The sequence below is a fragment of the Crotalus tigris genome, unplaced genomic scaffold (assembly GCF_016545835.1).
Source record: "Crotalus tigris isolate CLP2741 ecotype Arizona unplaced genomic scaffold, ASM1654583v1 scf7180000021131.477146, whole genome shotgun sequence".
In the NCBI taxonomy this organism is placed as follows: Eukaryota; Metazoa; Chordata; class Lepidosauria; order Squamata; family Viperidae; genus Crotalus; species Crotalus tigris.
This window is the reverse complement of record NW_024098363.1, coordinates 460,195-470,323: the sequence shown is the minus strand read 5'-3', so window position 1 is coordinate 470,323 and position 10,129 is coordinate 460,195.

Here is a 10,129-nt window from a genome sequence, read left to right as displayed (position 1 = left end):
TACCCTCCTAACCATTCCCCAGCATTCCGAATTCATTGGTGATTTCCTTTTGCTATCTGAATTCATGGAGATCTAACCCTAACCCTAAGTGAGTTTTTCCCCAATGGGATTTTCCCCTGTATTTTACCAGGAAATGTATTTAAGACAGGATGAAAAACTAAGTACCCTCCTAAGCATTCCCCAGTATTCCGAATTCATTGGTGATGTCCATTTTGCTATCCAAATTCATGGAGATCTAACCCTAACCCTAAGTGGGTTTTTCCCCAATGGGATTTTCCCATGTATTTTATCTGGAAATGTAGTTAAGACAGGATCAAAAAGTTAGTGTCCTCCTGAGCATAGCCCTGTGCCCCTAATTCATTGGCAATGTCCATTTTTCGGTCCGAATTCATGGAGACCCAAACCTAACCATCAATGGGTTTTTACCTGTGGGATTTTCCCATGTATTTTATCTGGAAACGTAGTTAAGACAGGATCAAAAAGTCAGTACCCCCCTAAGTATTCCCTTGCATCCCGAATTCATTGGCGATGTCCATTTTGCAGTCCGAATTTATGGAGATCTAACCCTAACCCTAAGTGGGTTTTTCCCCAGTGGAATTTTCCCATGCATTTTACCAGGAAATGTATTTAAGCCAGGATGAAAAAGTAAATACCCTCCGAAGCATTCCCCAGCATTCTGAATTCATTCGTGATGTCCATTTTGCTATCTGAATTCATGGAGATCTAACCGTAACCCTAAGGGAGTTTTTCCCCAATGAGATTTTCCAATGTATTTTACCAGGAAATGTAGTTAAGACAGGATGAAAAACTAAGTACCCTCATAAGCATTGCCCAGCATTCCGAATTCATTGGTGATGTCCATTTTGCTATCCAAATTCATGGAGATCTAACCCTAACCCTAAGTGAGTTTTTCCCTAATGGGATTTTCCCATGTATTTTACCAGGAAATGTAGTTAAGGCAGTATCAAAATGCAAGTGCCCTCCTAAGCATTCCCCAGCATTCCGAATTGATTGGCGATGTCCATTTTGCTGTCCCTATTCATGGAGATCTAACCCTAACCGTAAGTGAGTTTTTCCCCAATGGGATTTTCCCATGTATTTTACCAGGAAATGTATTTAAGCCAGGATGAAAAACTAAGTACCCTCCTAAGCATTCCCCAGTATTCCGAATTCATTGGCAATGTCCATTTTTCGGTCCGAATTCATGGAGACCCAAACCTAACCATCAATGGGTTTTTCCCTGTGGGATTTTCCCATGTATTTTATCTGGAAATGTAGTTAAGACAGGATCAAAAAGTCAGTACCCTTCTAAGCATTCCCTTGCATCCCGAATTTATTGGCGATGTCCATTTTGCAGTCCAAATTTATGGAGATCTAACCCTAACCCTAAGTGGGTTTTTCCCCAGTGGAATTTTCCCATGAATTTTACCAGGAAATGTATTTAAGCCAGGATGAAAAAGTAAATACCCTCCGAAGCATTCCCCAGCATTCCGAATTCATTGGTGATGTCCATTTTGCTATCTGAATTCATGGAGATCTAACCCTAACCCTAAGTGGGTTTTTCCCTAATGGGATTTTCCCATGTATTTTACCAACAAATGTATTTAAGACAGGATCAAAAAGTAAGTGCCCTCCTAAGCATAGACATCACCGATTAATTCGGAATGCTGGGGAATGCTTAGGAGGGTACTTTGTTTTTCATCCTATCTTAAATACATTTCCTGGTAAAATAAATGGGATAATCCCATTGGGGAAAAACCCACTTAGGGTTAGGGTTAGATCTCCATGAATAGGGACAGCAAAATGGAAATCACCAATGAATTCGGAATGCTGGGGAATGGTTAGGAGGGTACTTACTTTTTCATCCTGTCTTAAATACATTTCCTGGTAAAATGCATGGGAAAATTCCACTGGGGAAAAACTCACTTAGGGTTAGGGTTAGATCTCCATTAATAGGGACAGCAAAATGGACATCGCCAATCAATTCGGAATGCTGGGGAATGCTTAGGAGGACACTTGCATTTTGATACTGCCTTAACTACATTTCCTGGTAAAATACATGGGAAAATCCCATTAGGGAAAAACCCACTTAGGGTTAGGGTTAGATCTCCATGAATAGGGACAGCGAAATAGACATCAGCAATGAATTCGGAATGCTGGGGAATGCTTAGGAGGGTACTTACTTTTTGATACTGTCTTAACTACATTTTTTGGTAAAATGCATGGGAAAATCCCATTGGGGAAAAACTCACGTAGGGTTAGGGTTAGATCTTCATGCATTCGGATAGCAAAATAGACATCACCAATGAATTCGGAATGCTGGGGAATGCTTAGGAGGGTACTAAGTTTTTCTTCCTGTCTTAAATACATTTCCTGGTAAAATACATGGGAAAATCCCATTGAGGAAAAACCCACTTAGGGTTAGGGTTAGATCTCCATGAATAGGGACAGCAAAATGGACATCACCAATCAATTCGGAATGCTGGGGAATGCGTAGGAGGGCAATTGAATTTTGATACTGTCTTAACTACATTTCCTGGTATAATCCATGGGAAAATCTCATTGGGGAAAAACTCACTTAGGGGTAGGGTTAGATCTCCATGAATTCAGATAGCAAAATGGACATCACCAATGAATTTGGAATGCTGGGAAATGCTTAGGAAGGTATTTACTTTTTCATCCTGTCTTAACTACATTTCCTGGTAAAATGCATGGGAAAATTCCACTGGGGAAAAACCCACTTAGGGTTAGGGTTAGATCTCCATAAATTCGGACTGCAAAATGGACATCGCCAATGAATTCGGGATGCAAGGGAATGCTTAGAGGGGTACTGACTTTTTGATCCTGTCTTAACTACATTTCCAGATAAAATACATGGGAAAATCCCACAGGGAAAAACCCATTGATGGTTAGGTTTGGGTCTCCATGAATTCGGACTGAAAAATGGACATTGCCAATGAATTAGGGGAACAGGGCTATGCTTAGGAGGACACTAACTTTTTGATCCTGTCTTAACTACATTTCCTAGTAAAATACATGGGAAAATCCCATTGGGGAAAAACCCACTTAGGGTTAGGGTTAGATCTCCATGAATTTGGATAGCAAAATGGACACCGCCAATCAATTCGGAATGCTGGGGAATGCTTAGGAGGGCATTTGCATTTTGATACTGCCTTAACTACATTTCCTGGTAAAATACATGGGAAAATCCCATTGGAGAAAAACTCACTTAGGGTTAGGGTTAGATCTCCATGAATTTGGATAGCAAAATGGACATCACCAATGGATTCGGAATACTGGGGAATGCTTAAAGGGGTACTGACTTTTTGATCCTGTCTTAACTACATTTCCAGATAAAATACATGGGAAAATCCCACAGGGAAAAACCCATTGATGGTTAGGTTTGGGTCTCCATGAACTCGGACTGAAAAATGGACATTACCAATGAATTACAGGCACAGGGCTATGCTTAGGAGGACACTTACTTTTTGATCCTGTCTTAACTACATTTCCTAGTAAAATACATGGGAAAATCCCATTGGGGAAAAACTCACTTAGGGTTAGGGTTAGATCTCCGTGAATTCGGATAGCAAAATAGACATCACCAATGAATTCGGAATGCTGGGGAATGCTTAGGAGGGTACTTAGTTTTTCATCCTGTCTTAAATACATTTCCTGGTAAAATACAGGGGAAAATCCCATTGGGGAAAAACTCATTTAGGGTTAGGGTTAGATCTCCATGAATTTGGATAGCAAAATGGACATCACCAATGAATTCAGAATGCTGGGGAATGCTTAGGAAGGTATTTAGTTTTTCATCCTGTCTTAACTACATTTCCTGGTAAAATACATTGGAAAATCTCATTGGGGAAAAACTCACTTAGGGTTAGGGTTAGATCTCCATGAATTCAGACAGCAAAAGGAAATCACCAATGAATTCGGAATGCTGGGGAATGGTTAGGAGGGTACTTACTTTTTCATCCTGTCTTAAATACATTTCCTGGTAAGATGCATGGGAAAATTCCACTGGGGAAAAAACCCACTTAGGGTTAGGGTTAGACCTCCATAAATTCCGACTGCAAAATGGACATCGCCAATGAATTCGGGATGCAAGGGAATGCTTAAAGGGGTACTGACTTTTTGATCCTGTCTTAACTACATTTCCAGATAAAATACATGGGAAAATCCCACAGGAAAAAACCCATTGATGGTTAGGTTTGGGTCTCCATGAACTCGGATTGAAAAATGGACATTACCAATGAATTACAGGCACAGGGCTATGCTTAGGAGGACACTTACTTTTTGATCCTGTCTTAACTACATTTCCCAGTAAAATACATGGGAAAATCCCATTGGGGGAAAAACCCACTTAGGGTTAGGGTTAGGTCTCCATGAATAGGGACAGCAAAATAGACATCAGCAATGAATTCGGAATGCTGGGGAATGCTTAGGAGGGTAGTTACTTTTTGATACTGTCTTAACTACATTTCTTGGTAAAATACATGGGAAAATCCCATTGGGGAAAAACTCACTTAGGGTTAGGATTAGATCTTCATGAATTCGGATAGCAAAATAGACATCACCAATGAATTCGGAATGCTGGGGAATGCTTAGAAGGGTACTAAGTTTTTCTTCCTGTCTTAAATACATTTCCTGGTAAAATACATGGGAAAATCCCATTGAGGAAAAACCCACTTAGGGTTAGGGTTAGATCTCCATGAATAGGGACAGCAAAATGGACATCGCCAATCAATTCGGAATGCTGGGGAATGCTTAGGGGGCACTTGCATTTTGATACTGTCTTAACTACATTTCCTGGTAAAATCCATGGGAAAATCTCATTGGGGAAAAACTCACTTAGGGTTAGGGTTAGATCTCCATGAATTCAGATAGCAAAATGGACATCACCAATGAATTCGGAATGCTGGGGAATGCTTAGGAGAGTATTTACTTTTTCATCCTGGCTTAAATACATTTCCTGGTAAAATGCATGGGAAAATTCCATTGGGGAAAAACCCAGTTAGGGTTAGGGTTAGATCTCCATAAATTCGGACTGCAAAATGGACATCGCCAATGAATTCGGGATGCAAGGGAATGCTTAGAGGGGTACTGACTTTTTAATCCTGTCTTAACTACATTTCCAGATAAAATACATGGGAAAATACCACAGGGAAAAATCCATTGATGGTTAGGTTTGGGTCTCCATGAATTTGGACTGAAAAATGGACATTGCCAATGAATTAGGGGCATAGGGCTATGCTTAGGCGGACACTTAGTTTTTGATCCTGCCTTAACTACATTTCCTAGTAAAATACATGGGAAAATCCCATTGGGGAAAAACCCACTTAGAGTTAGTGTTAGATCTCCATGAATAGGGACAGCAAAATGGACATCGCCAATGAATTCGGAATGCTGGGGAATGCTTAGGAGGGCACTTACTTTTTGATACTGTCTTAACTACATTTCCTGGTAAAATACATGGGAAAATCCCATTGGGGAAAAACTCACTTAGGGTTAGGGTTAGATCTCCATGAATTCAGATAGCAAAAGGAAATCACCAATGAATTCGGAATGCTGGGGAATGGTTAGGAGGGTACTTACTTTTTCATCCTGTCTTAAATACATTTCCTGGTAAAATGCATGGGAAAATTCCACTGGGGAAAAAACCCACTTAGGGTTAGGGTTAGACCTCCATAAATTCCGACTGCAAAATGGACATCGCCAATGAATTCGGGATGCAAGGGAATGCTTAAAGGGGTACTGACTTTTTGATCCTGTCTTAACTACATTTCCAGATAAAATACATGGGAAAATCCCACAGGGAAAAACCCATTGATGGTTAGGTTTGGGTCTCCATGAACTCGGACTGAAAAATGGACATTACCAATGAATTAGAGGCACAGGGCTATGCTTAGGAGGACACTTACTTTTTGATCCTGTCTTAAATACATTTCCTGGTAAAATACATGGGAAAATCCCATTGAGGAAAAACCCACTTAGGGTTAGGGTTAGATCTCCACGAATAGGGACAGCAAAATGGACATCGCCAATCAATTCGGAATGCTGGGGAATGCTTAGGAGGGCACTTGCATTTTGATACTGTCTTAACTACATTTCCTGGTAAAATCCATGGGAAAATCTCATTGGGGAAAAACTCACTTAGGTTAGGGTTAGATTTCCATGAATTCAGATAGCAAAATGGACATCACCAATGAATTCGGAATGCTGGGGAATGCTTAGGAGAGTATTTACTTTTTCATCCTGGCTTAAATACATTTCCTGGTAAAATGCATGGGAAAATTCCATTGGGGAAAAACCCAGTTAGGGTTAGGGTTAGATCTCCATAAATTCGGACTGCAAAATGGACATCGCCAATGAATTCGGGATGCAAGGGAATGCTTAGAGGGGTACTGACTTTTTAATCCTGTCTTAACTACATTTCCAGATAAAATACATGGGAAAATACCACAGGGAAAAATCCATTGATGGTTAGGTTTGGGTCTCCATGAATTTGGACTGAAAAATGGACATTGCCAATGAATTAGGGGCATAGGGCTATGCTTAGGCGGACACTTACTTTTTGATCCTGCCTTAACTACATTTCCTAGTAAAATACATGGGAAAATCCCATTGGGGAAAAACCCACTTAGGGTTAGGGTTAGATCTCCATGAATAGGGACAGCAAAATGGACATCGCCAATGAATTCAGAATGCTGGGGAATGCTTAGGAGGGCACTTACTTTTTGATACTGTCTTAACTACATTTCCTGATAAAATACATGGGAAAATCCCATTGGAGAAAAACTCACTTTGGGTTAGGGTTAGATCTCCATGAATTTGCGTAGCAAAATGAACATCACCAATGAATTCGGAATGCTGGGGAATGCCTAGGAGGGTACTTACTTTTTCATCCTGTCTTAAATACATTTCCTGGTAAAATACATGGGAAAATCCCTTTGGGGAAAAACTCACTTATGGTTAGGTTTAGATCTCCATGAATTCAGATAGCAAAATGGACATCACCAATGAATTCGGTATGCTGGGGAATGCTTAGGAGGGTACTTACTTTTTCATCCTATCTTAAATACATTTCCTAGTAAAATGCATGGGAAAATTCCACTGGGGAAAAACCCACTTAGGGTTAGGGTTAGATCTGCATAAATTCGGACTGCAAAATGGACATCGCCAATGAATTCGGGATTCAAGGGAATGCTTAGAGGGGTACAGACTTTTTGATCGTGTCTTAACTACATTTCCAGATAAAATACATGGGAAAATCCCACAGGGAAAAACCCATTGATGGTTAGGTTTGGGTCTCCATGAATTCGGACTGAAAAATGGACATTGCCAATGAATTAGGGGCACATGGCTATGCTTAGGAGGACACTAACTTTTTGATCCTGTCTTAACTTACATTTCCTAAGAAAATTCATGGGAAAATCCCATTCGGGAAAAACCCACTTAGGGTTAGGGTTAGATCTCCATGAATAGGGACAGCAAAATGGACATCGCCAATGAATTCGGAATGCTGGGGAATGCTTAGGAAGGTACTTACTTTTTGATACTGTCTTAACTACATTTCCTGGTAAAATACATGGGAAAATCCCATTGGGGAAAAACTCACTTAGGGTTAGGGTTAGATCTCCATGAATTCGGATAGCAAAATAGACATCACCAATGAATTGGAATGCTGGGAAATGCTTAGGAGGGTACTTTGTTTTTCATCCTATCTTAAATACATTTCCTGGTAAAATAAATGGGAAAATCCCATTGGGGAAAAACCCACTTAGGGTTAGGGTTAGATCTCCATGAATAGGGACAGCAAAATGGAAATCGCCAATGAATTCGGAATGCTGGGGAATGCTTAGGAGGGCACTTACTTTTTGATACTGTCTTAACTACATTTTTTGGTAAAATGCATGGGAAAATCCCATTGGGGAAAAACTCACTTAGGGTTAGGGTTAGATCTTCATGCATTCGGATAGCAAAATAGACATCACCAATGAATTCGGAATGCTGGGGAATGCTTAGGAGGGTACTAAGTTTTTCTTCCTGTCTTAAATACATTTCCTGGTAAAATACATGGGAAAATCCCATTGAGGAAAAACCCACTTAGGGTTATGGTTAGATCTCCATGAATAGGGACAGCAAAATGGACATCACCAATCAATTCGGAATGCTGGGGAATGCTTAGGAGAGTATTTACTTTTTCATCCTGGCTTAAATACATTTCCTGGTAAAATGCATGGGAAAATTCCACTGGGGAAAAACTCACTTAGGGTTAGGGTTAGATCTCCATGAATAGGGACAGCAAAATGGACATCGCCAATCAATTCGGAATGCTGGGGAATGCTTAGGAGGGACACTTGCATTTTGATACTGCCTTAACTACATTTCCTGGTAAAATACATGGGAAAATCCCATTAGGGAAAAACCCACTTAGGGTTTAGGGTTAGATCTCCATGAATAGGGACAGCGAAATAGACATCAGCAATGAATTCGGAATGCTGGGGAATGCTTAGGAGGGTACTTACTTTTTGATACTGTCTTAACTACATTTTTTGGTAAAATGCATGGGAAAATCCCATTGGGGAAAAACTCACTTAGGGTTAGGGTTAGATCTTCATGCATTCGGATAGCAAAATAGACATCACCAATGAATTCGGAATGCTGGGGAATGCTTAGGAGGGTACTAAGTTTTTCTTCCTGTCTTAAATACATTTCCTGGTAAAATACATGGGAAAATACCACAGGGAAAAATCCATTGATGGTTAGGTTTGGGTCTCCATGAATTTGGACTGAAAAATGGACATTGCCAATGAATTAGGGGCATAGGGCTATGCTTAGGCGGACACTTAGTTTTTGATCCTGTCTTAAATACATTTCCTGGTAAAATACATGGGAAAATCCCATTGAGGAAAAACCCACTTAGGGTTAGGGTTAGATCTCCACGTATAGGGACAGCAAAATGGACATCGCCAATCAATTCGGAATGCTGGGGAATGCTTAGGAGAGTATTTACTTTTTCATCCTGGCTTAAATACATTTCCTGGTAAAATGCATGGGAAAATTCCACTGGGGAAAAACTCACTTAGGGTTAGGGTTAGATCTCCATGAATAGGGACAGCAAAATGGACATCGCCAATCAATTCGGAATGCTGGGGAATGCTTAGGAGGACACTTGCATTTTGATACTGCCTTAACTACATTTCCTGGTAAAATACATGGGAAAATCCCATTGAGGAAAAACCCACTTAGGGTTAGGGTTAGATCTCCATGAATAGGGACAGCAAAATGGACATCACCAATCAATTCGGAATGCTGGGGAATGCTTAGGAGAGTATTTACTTTTTCATCCTGGCTTAAATACATTTCCTGGTAAAATGCATGGGAAAATTCCATTGGGGAAAAACCCAGTTAGGGTTAGGGTTAGATCTCCATAAATTCGGACTGCAAAATGGACATCGCCAATGAATTCGGGATTCAAGGGAATGCTTAGAGGGGTACTGACTTTTTAATCCTGTCTTAACTACATTTCCAGATAAAATACATGGGAAAATACCACAGGGAAAAATCCATTGATGGTTAGGTTTGGGTCTCCATGAATTTGGACTGAAAAATGGACATTGCCAATGAATTAGGGGCATAGGGCTATGCTTAGGCGGACACTTAGTTTTTGATCCTGTCTTAAATACATTTCCTGGTAAAATACATGGGAAAATCCCATTGAGGAAAAACCCACTTAGGGTTAGGGTTAGATCTCCACGTATAGGGACAGCAAAATGGACATCGCCAATCAATTCGGAATGCTGGGGAATGCTTAGGAGGGCACTTGCATTTTGATACTGTCTTAACTACATTTCCTGGTAAAATCCATGGGAAAATCTCATTGGGGAAAAACTCACTTAGGGTTAGGGTTAGATCTCCATGAACTCAGATAGCAAAATGGACATCACCAATGAATTCGGAATGCTGGGAAATGCTTAGGAGGGTATTTACTTTTTCATCCTGGCTTCAATACATTTCCTGGTAAAATGCATGGGAAAATTCTACTGGGGAAAATCCCACTTAGGGTTAGGGTTAGATCTCCATAAATTCCGACTGCAAAATGGACATCGCCTATAAATTC